This window comes from Phyllostomus discolor, chromosome 1, assembly GCF_004126475.2.
Source record: "Phyllostomus discolor isolate MPI-MPIP mPhyDis1 chromosome 1, mPhyDis1.pri.v3, whole genome shotgun sequence".
NCBI lineage: Eukaryota > Metazoa > Chordata > Mammalia > Chiroptera > Phyllostomidae > Phyllostomus > Phyllostomus discolor.
Genome location: NC_040903.2, coordinates 198,567,358 through 198,583,088, shown reverse-complemented (window position 1 = coordinate 198,583,088; position 15,731 = coordinate 198,567,358). Strand labels below are relative to the sequence as shown.

At 54.7% G+C, this 15,731-nt stretch overlaps 1 protein-coding gene across 1 annotated transcript in view; it reads right to left on the bottom strand.

The window, feature by feature from the left end:
- Nucleotides 1-6,763, bottom strand: part of TMEM63C (transmembrane protein 63C) — a 61,870-nt gene extending 55,107 nt beyond the window's left edge. The window contains 1 exon segment of the mRNA XM_036012669.1: nucleotides 6,614-6,763. The gene's annotated coding sequence lies outside the window, so the exon portion shown is untranslated.
- Between the last annotated feature and the right edge of the window lie 8,968 nt (nucleotides 6,764-15,731).

Genomic DNA, 15,731 nt, shown 5'->3' with positions numbered 1-15,731 from the left:
AAACGGTAACATTCTGTCATCTGTGCCTCAGATCTCTTCTGTGAAAAGAGGTGTCTTGGACACACCAGAAGGTCCCGTTTCCCCCTCGGCTCAGCCCCCTCTCGGCGACCACGACACACACAGACTTTGCCGGTGCAGTGACGTCGCAACAGGGTTGCGTCCGTAAGTCACAGCGAGTCTCGTTTGCTGACTGTTAGTAACGTCAGGTTTTCGCCAATGGTATCATTCTGCATTTCCCTTTTTTTTGCAAAATTGCTTTTGAGATTTATTTGTGTTACTATAGAATGTGTGTGTGTGTGTGTGTGTGTGTATACCAGCTTTATTGAGGTATACATTACAAAACATAAAATCCCCCAATTATATACATATATATTTTTTTAACTGCCGTCGAACAGCATACTTGTAGTTGTCTGCTCCGCTACGGTGGATATGGAAGGTATTGAGGTGGAGACTGCTTCTCTGTGTTTCAAACATCGCTGCCCTACATAATCCTCGGAACTGTCTCCTTACGCACACGTACCAGTTTCTCTAGGTAACGAGACACCCAGATTTGCAACTGCTGGCCACAAAGTATCTACAGGTTCAGCTTTAACTGCCATTGCCAAAACGTCCCCGTGCTCTGTGCCGCCGTTACTGCAGCATTTCCGAAGCTGTTATTGCTCCCCGTTGACCTGCCCACCTGCCCCTTCCCCATGCATCACCAGAGGGCATGTGTGTGTGTGTGTGTGTGTGTGACGGGCACCCAAGGAACACTTGATAAATGAGAGGATGAGCTCACTGTCTAGCAGGAGAGACAGACACAAGTGGGACACGTGCATTAAAGGCTCTGAGACCTCCTCTGGCTGGCCTCCAGGGAAGGCTTCGTGAAGGAGGTGGCATTCGACTTGGGTTTGGAAGGGCAGGGAGACTCTGGACAGATGAGGATGTGGATACAACCAGGGCCGGGAGGGGAGGGGAGGGGGGTTCGTTTGGGCCTGTTTGGTTTGCCAGCGTAGCGGTTCTTGGCGGAGCTGCGGGTGGGCAGGGTAGAAAAGCCGAGTGTATGTTTTGTGAAAACTTCGAGGTGATCGGATTCATGCCCTGTCCACCCTGGACGAGCCTCTGAGCTGGAGCAGACTGCAAGCGGAGAGCAAAGGAAGCAGGAGGAGGGACTAGAAAAGATAGTTTGGGTTTGATCCCAGATGAGTCTCGATGGGAGGCTCTGGGGCGCTTGTGAGGAGTGACTGGGTCAGAGCCGGGCTCAAAGTTGACTCATCCGAGGAGCAGGCAGACAGGAGAGAACCAGCCCCTGGAATGAGGCCTAGGCCCAGCGCCTGCTGCTCCCTCCCCACCCCAGCCCAGATCCACAGGAGAGCCCTGGGACCTGGGTCCTCCTGCTCCTCCGCTTCGCAGCTCTGTGAGCCCCGGGCCAGGGGCTAGCACATTGCTTCCTGTTCCCTCCAGCCCCACTGCTCCGTGCAGGTGCCTGGGCCAGGGCCCCAAGCAGTCCCCTCTGTGAAGCATGGGGCCCGGGCCTGGCTGCCCCCCATTTCCTCCCCCTGCCTCAGCTCAGGCTCAGCCCCCCTACACTCGCCTTCCGGGGAGGCGAGTGTGTCCAGGGGTGTGGGGTGGGGTGGCAGGAACCCTGTCTCTCCCTTCCCCGCTGTCCTTCAACAGAACCAGCTCTGGGCACCCTGCCCGGAGTGGAGGGGAAGGGCACGACCTTCACTTCCAGGTCCTTTGGTCTTAAGCAACTTCAGCAAAAGCACCAGCAGCGCGAGAGCAGGTGAGCTGAGGGTGTGTCAGCTGGGCTCCGGCGGGGGGGGGGGGGGGGGGGGGGGGGGGGGGGCAACTCGCCACTGGGACCGGACTGCCGGGGCCAGCGTGGGTTCTGCACTTCTGCGCAGGTGTGTGCTTGTGGCTGGTACTTCCTCTCTGAGCCTCAGCGTTCTCGTCTGTCCGTGGGCTACTTATACCCGCTCCGTCCTCCCCTGGGCCGTGCGGAGGGTTAAAAAGTAGCGACAAGGATCGTGAGGTGGCTGAGGGGGCCCAGGACTCAGGCCGATGACACTGTTCAGGCTTGTAGTGCTTCTGGTGCTCGACAGGGTCTCCCCAACGCCTGGCCCGGCTCACAGGCCTGGGCACACGAGGGTCCCAGCCCAAGGGGGATCCCAATCCAGCCACACTCGTGTGCTGTACCCCAGCAGTCCTTGCCAACGCCCCCACCCCGAACACGCTCCAGTTCTGAGAAGACATGTCCCTCTGCCAGGTCTTCAGGGATCTGACTGAAATTCTTCGGAGAGGAACAGCTTAGTTCAAATGGTGCCTGGGGCAACCCACGTGGCGGGTCAGCACACACAGCCCGAGACCCCTGCGCAGCCGGCAGGGAGCAGGTACAGAGGCGAGCGAACAGAAGGAGCGGGGCTCCCAGGCACCAGGCCCCTGCTGGGTGCCTTCCTGCTCCCCCCACCGTGCACCGTCCGTCCGGCTGGCCCTGTGCTGGGGATTACTGCACCGTGCTGTGAACACCAGGCTCACAGAAGAGAAGTGAGCAGGTGATGAAGCAGGTGGGAGCCCAGCTCCTCAGTGCCTCCCAGGCAGTTTGTCTGTGTGCCTTGTCCTCCCTGCTCCCCTGACCACCCCAAAAGCACACTTGGTTTCCCCACGGAGCCCAGGGTAAGTGTCCAGTGGCCTATACTTTACAGCCTCTGGCCAAATCACTGCCACATAAGACACACAGGTGATGAAGCCACCTCCTCAAAATCCCCACACAGCCATACCCCAGGCCACCTGGGCGTCTGTCTATCTCCAAAGGCCTCAGGATGCCTTGCTCTTTGCCAAGACCCCATGGCCTGAGGCCAGTGTCTCTCTGATTGGACGCAACTATGAGAAGACTCAGCCAGCCTAGGGAGAAGTCTCCTGTCCCCAGGGCCACCTTCCTTGGTGAGACCACTCGGCAATGGGGAGGGGAGGCGTGGCTTCCCACTGGGAGCTGGCCCGGCCCCTCTGCCTCCGATCCCCTGAGGATGCTGAGGCCCTGACTTGGCATGAACACGGCTCTGGGGGCACAGGGTGCTGCTGTACCTCAGCCACCCCCAGCCCAGACTTCCGATCTCATCTTGAGGGTGCTTGTGCAAAACAGCAGAGTGGAAGGCGGGTGTGGGGGGGGGGAAGCAGAGGGTGGGAGCCCAGGACACTTGGATCCTGGTTTGATAAGTGGGTCCAGGCTTCGTTCCCTTTTGAAACATTACTACCCACCACGAAGAGGCAGAAGGTCACACAATGGCACCCCAACCCCCACCCTGCCTCTGCATGTTTTGGAACTAGCCCCAGGGGTGCAGGGAAGTCACATGGCAGCTCAGGAGCCTACCCTGCCCTACAAACACGGGACATGGAGTTCTGGCCACAGGTGCTCTTCTAATGCGCCTCCCTTGGGTGGCCCAGAGCCGCGCAGACAGACCTAGAACAAGGACCCGTCATGCCTCATTGCTGCCCATGTTCTCACCTCCATGTTCCCTTTGTGACCCTACTTTGCAGCATGAGTTGCACCAGCCAACTCATGAGCAAGAACAGGAGTCTGGCTGACACCACGCACGCTGACGTACGCACTGCAAAAACCACCGCTCCCCCAGAACAGGCAAGAGGCACGGCTGCCAGGCCCGCTGCGGGCGAAACACCGTGCTGAAAGCTGCTGATCTCACTTGAAGTCGAGCACTTCCCCTAAGCACTTTGGCTACAGCCTTTCCCAGAGCGAGCCTGCCCGTAGCCCTGAACGCCCCGTGGACTCCCCCACCCTGAACAATCTGTGCAAAGAGCTCCCAGCACTTTATGCCCATTATCTCTGTGACTCTTTCACCCGCTGCTTTTCAGGAAGAACCACAGAAGAGAGTCCGTGGGGCTCAGGAAGCCGTGGGGAGGATATAGGCCTGTAGGAAGGCCCGCTGTGCTACCAGGCACCGGCGTTTTACGGAAATCCTATGAAATATCACGGGCAGCGAGGGGGAGGGAAAGGAAGTCCTTGGGGCCAGAGCACAACCAGAAGTGGGTTGGGCAGGGTCAGCCTGCCCTCCAAGCCTAGAAGGGCGCCCTGGACTGGCCGTGGGGGTCGAGGGAACAGCCACGAGTCCCCTGTGGAGGCCAGGGACAGATGGCTTCAGCTGAGACCAGAGTCCAGGAATAATACTTCCCATCTATAATAAACACCTGACGTGTTTCCAAAGCCCTCCCATCCATCTGGGGAAGGTGTTTGCATGCCCAGCTGTCAGGTAGAAAAACTGAGGGCCGACTGCCAGCCTACAGGGGCTCTGATCCAGCACTAGGTGCGATGTTCTGCAGGAGGTTCTCTTCCCACAACCCGGGAGCCTCTCCAAGGCCTGCCTCTGCCTCTGCCTCTGCTGGCCAGGAGGGACACGCCGCCCCTTTCCCGGGCCTGTGTGGCAGTGGCCTTCTTCCCGGAGAAGAGCCGGTGGTACCCCGGCAGAGGCACCCGAACCGTGGCGGGTCCTCTCCCCTCTCTGGCATTGTACTGTCACCCCACGGGTCTGATCTGCTTTCCTGGGGAGCCGCCCCCTCCCACAGGTCACCGCAGTGATTCATGGGGGCCGTCATGCAGCTGGGGCATGCCGTGGTCACCAGGAGCCAGCTTCAGGGCCTCTGTTCTCTGAGGGTGTGTCTGAAAGCAGCGACTCCTGTGCAGGACACACAGCCACTCCCCTCCACCCAGAAACAACGGGCTGGCAGAAGCTCCCTTCCTGCGATGCTGTCAGAGGTAACTGAAGTCCTTCTGTCATGGGCCCCTCCTGGCCGTGCTCAGAGCTGCTGGCACCCGGCCGGAGGGTTAGATGCTCTTGGCTCTGAGAAGCCCATGGAAATCGTGTGTCCCCTGTGGGGGGCACGGTGAGAAGATGACCAAGTGACTCTGGACCCCTGAAAGTTGCTTCTTTCCCAAGGAACTTGAAAACATACGTTAAAGGAAGAGAAGATGCTGGAGCATTCGCTGACACCCTCTCCACCCAGAGGAGGCGCTCAGAGCCTCGCCTTTCCCGGGCTGGGGACCGTGGGGGGAGAAGAGGAGGGAGAAGGGGCCTCGTGCGTGTCCAGTCTGGCGTGTGGTGGGCCTGCGTGCAGGTAAGAGGCCTGGGGCGACTCGCTGCCTGTTTCCTCAATCGCACAGGCAGGCTGGCCGGCTCCGGCTCTAAAATATCAGTGTCCCCCTGCCTCAGTGTTCATCCCAAGAAAGGCCTCTGCCCCATGGAAAAGGAGGACAAGATGAATTCAGGAAAAGTCCACCTCCAAGGGCAGCAGATCCGATGTCGTCCACTTCTCCTAGGGACAGGCGCTGGGCACAGAGCAAGGATACGGTGAGGCACCGCGAGGGTGATGCCGAGAGAGAGGGCGGACTTGCCAGCCTGGTTCTCCTGCCTCCTCTCCAGGTGTGGGCTGTCAGAGGAGCGCGTCATCTCCTCGTCCCCCATCCTTTCCTTCCCCCGGCGGCCTGGGGACTTCCACGTGGCTTCCATCAAGGCTGGGACAGGAGACTGAGGCCCGGACCTGGGCTTGCTCTCCCCAAAGCCAAGGATGGCAGAGGGCCATGGTCCCCTCTGCTCGGATGAGCGCTTTTCATGAGCAATTTTCATGAGACAGGTCTCTGGACAATTCTGATCCCTGCAGGGTTCACACCCATGCCACCCTGGAGGCTCATGCGGAAGTTTCAACTCCATCCATTCTCGGGGATGAGGAAAGGGGGTGCGGGGTTGGGGAGTCCACTCCAGACTGGACGAGAGGTCTGGAGAGCAAGGTTGGCCCCTGGCCTTCCAGAGGGCACCCGGTCAAGGCTGTGCCTGGGAGGCCAGCTCTGTGGGACCTGCTAAGCCATCTTGGGGAAACCACAGAACCCCTGGACCTGCTTCCCCAGCTCCGTCACACAAATCCAAACTTTCTCTCTCTGGGCAAAGGTGAGGATGTAGGCAAGAACACGTCTGTGAAAGCACAGGAGGAAAGGTGGCAACCTTTGTCCCTGGGGCCCAGCAGCCCAGCCCACCCAGCAGAGAATGTGACCCCCCGCCAGCAGCAGCACGGCAGTGACAGTGACGCTGTCATAACTCATCCCCCAGCGGAGTAGACTGCAGAGGCAGAGCGCACCCCTCCCAGCCCAGCCCACAGAGTGGGCGGCACAGCCTGGGGGAATCCCTGGGTGGGGTGGTCCAAGGAGGCAACTCCCAGCTGGCTGTCAGGCAGGCGGGGACCTCAGGCAAGCCTCCCGCCCACCCCCACCGTCCTCTCCCACCACCCAGTGAAGACGGTCGAGCAAGACCCGGCCCTTCCTAGTCGGCGGCTCATTCCACCCTCTCTTGGGTCCAAGGCTGGGCCGTGGCCAACGTGGCCAAGGAGTGTGGCGCAGTATCCCCTACCCCCACCCCTCCCACTCCGAGCTCCCTGAAAGCACAGAGCATGCAGCCCTTCCCCACCCCCTCCTGGGCGAGGACCCGGATTCTGCGCTCCTTCTCCCGGCCGAATTACTCCCGGCTCAAACCACCCGCGTGCTCACCACTTCCGCGCCCTCCGTGCCACGGCCCCAGCCCCAGGCCAGATGCTCAAGCCGCCAAGATGCGGTGACAGACTACACGCTCCCTACCTGGGAGGAGACTGCCAAGCGGTCCTCCTCACCCGGCTCGGTGAAGCCAGCCCCACCTGCCAAGGGACTGTCAGCAAATTCCACCCTGCATCATCGTGGGAGCGGCATCCCAGCTCCTCCCCGGCAGGAGCCAACCTTGGCCCCGCCCCAAGGCTGCTCCGACCCGCCGCTGGGGAAGCCGGGCGGGACTATCCTATACAGAGGCCCAGGCTCCGCCTCAGAGACCTTGGCCAGGAACCATCTGCAAATTACCACCGCAAACGCACAAGGCTGCTGGTCCCTGAGGCTCTGGGCCTCGGCTGCTGTCTTGCTTGCTACTCTCTCTGCCTGCCCACAGCTCTCACGCCACCCCAAGCTGGCCACAGAGGCCTGTTCCTTACACAGCTCCCCAACCCTGCCGGCCTAAGCATAAAAACAAAACACAACATCAAAACACACAACCCCACACAGGTAGCAGCACTCCGCCCCACCCAGGGACGGCTCCTTGCACCCGCCCAGTGGCTGGCACCTAGTTGCGCCTCCTTCCTCCCCAGCAAAGGAAAGATCCCCAAATTGGCCACAGCCCCACTCAGGAAGTCCAAGGGAGTGGGCTGGGTCATTTTGAGTTTGCTGTGGGGCCCAGCCTTGCAGGTCTTCAGTTTCATCAAAGTCTTGGCTACTCTGCTAGAAAGAGCCAGTTTGGAGGTGGGAGCGTGTTTGAACCCCCACAGATCAGTATGAAAAGTAAGGGGCAGTAGTAAGAGCCGCTCTCACTGTCTCCCAGGCAGGGGTCCGGGAACATTTATTTAATCGACACTGTCCAGTACTTGCTGCACAAAAGCTAATGGGAGAGCAGGGCTGCTAAATAGAACGCTGAAAGTGGCTCTCAGTTTTATCAAGGGAAGAAGCTGTTCGAGTTGTTAGCGATATAATAAGGTGATAGAGGAAGCAGTGCGAATACAAGGCCAAGAGTGGTGGGGGGAAGGTCAGAGGGCAGCTATGGTTTCACGGGGTGCTCCCCCATAACCAGCTGCACAGTGCCTCCTCCCAGTGGGCACACCCTGGCCACGTCTCTCCCTGCTGTGCACCTGTTTCCCTCCCCCAGCCCCACCCTCTGGTTCTTCTGATCCAGCCACTCTGTGAAAACCCTAAGGGAGCCACTTGACACATTCTGTCAAGATCTGTTTATTTCTTCTCCCACTCGCCTGCCCATTAGTGTCTTTATTCTTCCGTGGGGCAGGAAGACTTTTGGATGCCTATCGTACAGGGGCAAGAGGACACCAGGGGTCTGGGGACTAGCTCTGGCTCAGCCGTTAGGACGCTGTGCAGTCCCGGGTAACTCGCTCGATCTCTCTGTTTTTCCTCTGTCTGTCATACAGAAAGCACTGGGCTAGGTGGGGTCTAAGGCCCCGCTAGCCCTAGCCTTTCTATTATTCTCTCCTAGGATTAGGCCTGGTGGGAACAAAAATAAGCCAAATAAACGTTCAAGAACTCTAGCTGCCTTGATTCAAATAACAGCTGTCCCACCCAAATACGGGACTTGTCCCCTCTGCGCTTCATTCTTTGCATATGTAAAATGGGGGAAATATGCCCTGGCTGATGTGGCTCAGTGGATTGGGTGCCAGCTTGTGAACCAGGGGGCCGCTGGTTCGATTCCCCGTCGGGGCACATGCCTGTGTTGCTGGCCAGTCCTCAGTGGGGGGCATGCGAGATGCAACCACACATTGGTGTTTCTTTCTCTCCATCTGTTTCTCCCTCCCTCCCCCTCTCTCTAAAGGTAAATAAATAAAATCTTAAATAAATAAATAAGTACAAAATAAAATGGGGGAAATAATAGCAACCTTAAAGTGTGGTTGTGTGGATTAAATGAGATATTAAGTACAAAGTAGATGCTCTGTAAACACTGGTTGCTGTTGCTGCTGCTGTTTCAGTTCTGGTGGGAGAGCATAGAACCCAGACAGAAGCAGTTTGTCCTCTCTCAGCTTCCTTATTACAGAACTGGTGTCTGACCCCGTGAGGAAGGACCAAAGGTCTTGTGCATGGGGGTAATTGCTGTTCCTTTAGAAAGGCCCCATGTTCAGTGGAAAGTGCATGGTCTTTGGATCCAGTTGAACTTTGGTTTAAATCAGGGCTCTCCCTCTCACTGGCTGTGTGACCTTGTACTAGTTACTTAACCCCTCTGGGGTCAATTTTCACATCTGTAAAATGGGTACCACTTGCAAGTGAAAGGAGTCCAATAATAGCACCTACCTCCCAGAGTGGCTGTGACTAATGAGACTAAATTCTAGCCAATGGGATGTGAGTAGAAGGGATGCGCTTTACTTCTGGGCCACATTCTTCAATGTGGGCTGCAGGCTGTCCATGCCCTCTGTGCAAACTGGACCGTGCACATGGGGGTGGAGGCGAGGGGCAGTTTGGATGATGCTGACGAGGGCAGCACCCTAGGGCTGGCCAATCACCCAGACATTAAGAACCCGAGCTTCATGCTGACCTGGAGGAGAAGCACCCTGGACTGCTGGCCACCTTGCTCTCTATGACACTGGCTGAACCAATAACCTCACTGATAAACCTACTTTCCTGATTTTCAAGCCCTCAGCAGATGAGCAGGGGCATACCGGAGGGACAAAGAACATTAAAAAAAAAAGCAGCACAGTGAAATCAGCAAAAGTCAAGAGCAAAAGGCAATGGAACGGTTGTTAAAACTCAGAAGTCTGGGGCCATGTGGTTCAGGGTCACTCCAAGAGGCCTTGGGGCCATCAGTGTGTGACAGGGTGATGTTGGAAACAAGCTAATGACAACAATCCCAAATCACTGCGAGAAATGGAACGTTCTGATTGAAATTTTACTTTAAAAGGAAAGCAATTACAGGCTGTATTTAGAAAATATTGTTGCTCAAAAATGGTTAACATAAAATAAAACGTATGCCTCAAAGTGGATAAATGACTTAAACATAGGTTGTGACTCCATAAAAACCCTAGAGGAAAGCTTCAGGTATCCCATGTAGCAATATTTTTGCCAACATATCCCTTAGGGCAAGGGGAATAAAGGAAAAAATAAACAAATAGGACTACATCAACTACAAAGCTTCTGCACAGCTAAAGAAAACATCATCAAAATTAAAAGGGAGCTGACTATATGGGAGAACATACTTGCCAATGATACATCAGACAAGGGTTTGATCTCCAAAATATATAAAGAACTCATATGACTCAACACAAGGAAGACAAAAAATCCAATTAAAAAATGGGCAAAGGACCTGAACAGACACTTCTCCAAGGCGGACGGACATACAGAGGGTCCATTGACACATGAAAAGATGCTCATCTCTAGCCATCAGAGAGAAGCAAATTAAAACCACAATGAGATACCACTTCACACCTGTCAGAATGGCCATCATTAACAAATCAACAAACAAGTGTTGGAGAGGATGTGGAGAAAAAGGAACGCTAGTGCACTGTTGGTGGGAATGCAGACTGGTGCAGCCTTGTGGAAAACAGTATGGAATTTTCTTTAAAAACTAAAAATGGAACTGCCTTTTGACCCAGAGATTCTGCTGCTGGGAATATACCCTAAGAACCCTGAAACACCAATTCAAAAGAACGTATGACCCCTATGTGTATAGTGGCCCTATTTACAATGGTCAAGTGCTGGAAACAGCCTCAGTGCCCATCAGTAAATGAGTGGATCAAAAACCTATGGTACATTCACACAATGGAATACTATGCAGCAGAGAGAAAGAACTCCCACCCTTCCCAACAGCATGGATGGAACTGGAGAGCATTATGCTAAGTGGAATAAGCCAGGCAGTAAAAGGCAAATACCATATGATCTCACCTATAACAGGAATCTAATGAACAAAATAGAGCCACAGGCATGGAAACATGGAACAGACTGAAAGTGACCGGGGGGTGGGGGGAGAGGGATAATGGTGGGAAGAAGGGGAAGGGACTAGACAAAGAACATGTGTGAATGACCCCTGGACACGGACAACTGTGTGGGAATGGACTGTGGGAGCAGAGGATGAGACGGATGGAGGAGGGCAAAGGGGAAAAATTGGGTCAATTGTAATAGAATAACAATAAAAAATATTTTAAAAATAAAACGTATGCCTACAGGTAAAAACCTTTAGCATCCCCCAAAACTCAGCCATCCAAAATGATACTCTTCTCCAAAGGTCAGAAAACAGATTTCAATTCATTGATGTTTACCTTCTCCTCCACCAGATTATAAATCCTGTTAAGTTCAGATCATATCTCCTTTTTCTTTTTCTTCCAAGTATCCAGCACAATGCCCTGACTCCACAGATACTTCTTAATGGTAATGGGAGTGAAGGCTGTGCTACCTCAGACGCCAGAGCTTAGCAGAGGCCCACTTGCTGATTTGAAACATTGATCAGTGAAATCGCTTGAGGGCCTAGATCATCCCAGTGAAGAGCCGCAGAGGTACAGCCCTCGCAGCAGAGAGTGATCAGCCCACGGGGGCTCCGGGATCTTGCCCCTGTGGTCTAGAAATCGTTTCACCGGGAACTGTCCCCGGGCTCAGAAAGACTTTCGTGCACAAAGATGTTGTTCACTGCAGAACTGACTGTAATCTCCTAAAACAAGCACACGGTGTGCAGTCCACACAATTGCGCATGCCTTCTTCACTGCCCACTTGCGCTGTTCAGGAAAACTCAAAGTGAGAAGAAAAAGCAGGAAACTCAGGAAAAGTCAACTAAGTGTGCTGCTCACTGTCTGCCTCGCATTAGTTCAACTCCAGGGATGTTAGCCTTCGAGGCGGGGAAGCCAAGCTAGTGTCTTGTGCTGCTAGGTAGGCAGTAAGCAAGGTGGGGCGGGGCCTCCGGGAGGAGGGGCGTGAGACTCGGCGGATTTTGCTGCAGTGTCCAGAGTGCAAATTTACGCCACTGACAGGAACAGTATTTTAAAAGCAGAAGCACGTCACTATTCACACATTAAGTGACAATCCGGATACGCTAGGGTGTCCCCTGTCCTCAAGAGCCCAATTGAGGTTCTCCAAGAGAATGGGTCCATTTGGGGAGCTGGGGCTTCCGTCACCCCCTCTACTCTGCTGTTCTAACAGGAAGGGAACTTGATTTCCTGTACGCGAGGGAGACGGAGCAATGGATTGAGACGGAAAACTATTTTCCCAGTCTCCTCTGTTTAAGCAGACCCGGGGCTGTGGATTTTGAGAGGACAGCCCTGGGGCTGAGGTCCAGACCACAACACGCATTCCCCACTGGCCTTCCCCGGGTCGGTGGGGCTGGGGTGGGGACATCAGGGCCCTCTGACCGCTTGGCCTTCTGTGACAGAGAGTCTGGGCCTCCCCTCTGTGGGCCCAGCCCTGGCCTCCCCGTCCCCCCTTACCTCTGGCCTCAGGCTCGGGCCCCACTCATCAAGACCCCAGCAGGTAGATGCTCGAGAGCCTCTCGGACTAGTACTTCTCTCCTGGAAGAGGCGAAAGCCACGACTGGTGAGAGGTCATTGTCATCCATCACCAACAGCCGCCACCAGTTATCAATACAGGGAACTTCTGATGGGCCAGGTCAGAGGCAAATGTCGATGACATCACAAAGGAAGCTCCACTGTTGTGCTGGAATCCTGGAGACATTTGAGAGGGAGGGTTCCCCGAGGACAGTTTGCCTAAACAGCATTTCCTGGCAGATCTGGGGGTTTGAGGCCTACATCACCTCTCCTTGACTCTATCATGAGCCTGGCGGCTGCCCTGCAGGCATAGGCCATTGAAAGATGCTTGGGTTCTTGTGTCGATATTTTGTTGAGGTTAACCTCCCCCCCCAGCCCCCTCCCCCCCAGCAGATCCTCATGGGACAGAAATACGGCTTTCCTGCTGGGTTTCCTCTGGGCTGTGGAGCGAGGGTCTTCTCTCTCTCCGGCCAGGCTCTCAGAGGCAGCTCTGCTGGGCTCACTCCACCCGGCACTGGCATCTGTTCCCAGCAGTGGATGCTTTTTTTTAATAAACTACTCACTTTGTGAAGCACGGCACACATGCAGAGAAGCGTGTATAAGACCCAAATGAGCACGGTAATGGATCTCACAAAGCAGGCACTTGCATAACCAGAGTCCAGCGCAGGAAACACCACGTTACCCCCAGACGTTTCCTCGCTTCCCAGCCACACCCCTCCCTCCCCCGCTGTCCCCCACCCGGAGATAACCTCTGCTGGCCTTAACGGACTTTCCCTTCCTTTTCTTTTTCACTTTTATCATCCCTAATCCATATAGTTTGGTTTGGTCTGTTTTTTCGATGGACATTCATGGGATCAGATTCTTTATATATGTCACGCTGGGCTTTTACTCAACGTTGTGTTTTAAAGATCCGTCACCCTGGAGTGTGCAGCTGAAGTGTATTCTTCGCTGCTGCCGTATGGTGTGCCTTCAGCTCTCTCCTCTGGCTGGCCCGCTACCTCCGTGCAGTCAGAAAGGGGACGTTAGAGCAGGCTTGCAAACTGCCCGCTGAGCTTGGAAGGCGCGCCCCAACACAGACCGTCTGCAAGGACTGGGAGGTTTTGTGTCGTTTTTCTGTTCTAGGTGTTTAAAGAAATCTCTATCAAATCACTAGCTGACCGCAGAGCTAATGGAATAGGGTCTTCAGTGGCCACATGCAACAAAAAGCGTAGATTGTACAAAATTAGTTCAGAGAAGACATTCAACAAACAGTTACTACTACAGTGAGTGGCAACAGACCCTGGAGAGAGGAAGAATCTGATTCCCACAATTGCCACATTATAATAGTCAAAATTTCTAGTTTTTAACAAAACATTATGAGGCTTGGAAACACACAAGAAAGTATGGCTGATAAGCAAGAAAAGAGGTGGATAATAGAAATTGTTCCTGATACCCTGACCGGTGTGGCTCAGCTGGTTGGGCATTGCTCTGCAAAACAAAAGGCCACTGGTTCAATTCCCGGTCAGGACACGTGCCTGGGTTGCGGGTTCCGTCCCAGGTTGGGGCGCCTATGAGAGAAAACCTACTGATGTTTCTCTCCCTCTCGTTCTTCCTCTTTTCCCTTCTCTCTAAAAATAAATAAATAAAATCTTAAAAAAAAAAGATTTTAAATCAACCATTTTAAATACGCTCCAAGAGCTAAAGAAAGCCATCAGAATGATGTCCTACCACGTAGAGAAGAGCAATAAAGAGATAGAAATTATTTTAAAAAAACAGAAATTCTGGAGTTCAAAAGTACAATAATGGAAAATAAAATTTCACCAGAGGGTTCAGCAGCAGAACTGGAGGAGCATGGGGTGTCGGGTGTCCCTCAATCCCCAGGGAGGTGGGGGTCCCTGGGGAGTGTGGCACTTCCTGGGGCAGTTCCGGGGGGCCGGCTCCACCCCCGGCCCACCTTCTACAGGCGGATGAGGATGGCCAGGGCAGTCAGTCCTGGGGATGTCATTCTGGGGTGCCAGTGAAAATGAAAAGGAGAGATCCCTCATTCAAAAATTACGAAGAGTTTCAAGACAGCAGAGCATTAGACCATTAGCGTGGGGGGCTTCTGGCAGCAGGCCCTGTGCAACTGACCACACAGGGCAAGTGCCCAGGCTAGGGCAGGGGCGCTTGGGTTTTCCCCTCCAGTTTCTGCAACGCTGGGGAGGGGACTAGAAATGCATTCGAAGAGAGCAGGGTGACTGTGAGGGGAGGGGCTGGCTCCCATTCCCCAGCCGGGGACTTGAGGACAGACCCACCTGTCCCATGTGCTACAGGACGGGGAGTGGGAAGGGGAAGGGGCGGAACAAGGGGGACCCGTGCGCCTCCATTTGTCCAGGCAAGGCTGCAGGGGCTTCCTGTGGCTCGGGTAAACCCTGGAGAGGTAGCTGGAGGGGGTGGGGCGGGGGGCTGGTGGGGAGGTAGAGCGGGTTACAGTGGTGGGCTCTGAAGTTCAAGTTGCCAGGGTGTGTTAGGAAAAGTCTAGCCTGAGAACTTGACCTCGCGCCCCACTTGGAGGCACTGATCACAGGAAGTGTTGGCCAAGAGACCTGGCCCGTGGTTGCTGCCTTCCAGCTCTCATTCCCTGTCACACCCCGGCTTCAAACCCTGGAGGAGACAGCACCCTAAGGCGGGAGGGAGAGGAGAGAAATTGCCGCCTCCCCAGCCTTGCTTGGCACTGGGGGAAGAGGGGAATCACCCAAAATTTGCATATGGTGTTTAACTTCTCTTTCGACGTTTAACTTTAAATTGGACTACATTAGTCTGGATTCTTGATCATAGGAAAAAAAAAATCTAGGAAATCTGAGAAAACTAAGAATCTGCCAGGAATACCGTCCAGGGCCAGAAGAAGACATTGACCAGCTTGGTTGCTGGCTGTGTTTGAAGACAAAGCAAAGCCATTTCCTGCTTGAATCCCGTTGGGCTCAGACTTTCCCGAAAACCGGTCCGCAGGAATAGAAGTGCATGGACGTGCGCCCAGGAGGGTGAAGAGCCGGTGTCAGACAGCAGCCGGGTGCTGGGATTTTGTTCTAAGGCAACAAGTGACTTTTTAAAAAAGTTTAGCAGACATTTATTCCTTTAGTTGAGCATCTACTCGTAAAATATCTAGATGGCTTAAGATTTTTGAGCGGAAAGGAATTTAGGTCTTAAGAGGTTTTTTGTGAGTCTGCTACAGGTTTTCCAGAAATCATGGAGCTGAGCCTTTTAAGATCCCTGCAGCCGGACGGAAAAGCCAGAAAGTGACTTGTAATGGGCAGAAGCACGGTGTCCTCCTGCAGCCTGCCCTCCGGGTCTCTAGCCCATCCAGACCCTTGTCACTTAGAGGCAGCCCCGCCCTGCGGGGCCCAGCACCCACCTAGCTCTGGGGAATAGCTTCGTCCTCAGCCTTTCCCCACCCTCACTCCCTGGAGTATAAACCCCTCTGGGCACCGGGGCCCCAGCCTCCCTCATCCTGTGCAAGAGGCCAGGCCCACGAAAATCTGTTCCATGGAAACACCGTCTCAGAGCCAGGAAGCTTCTATCGCCAGAGAGGGGTCAGGTTGGGGAGAGGACAGGGGACTGCACCAGGGGGCAGGTGCAGGATGAGGAGGAGAGTGGAGAAGGACAGGTGGGGTGGCCCACTTGTTCTGGGCCTGTCTGTGATCCCGGGCCATCCAAGACAGCGGTCCTGAGGCCAGGGACAGGACTGGACAGAGAGAGGGGTG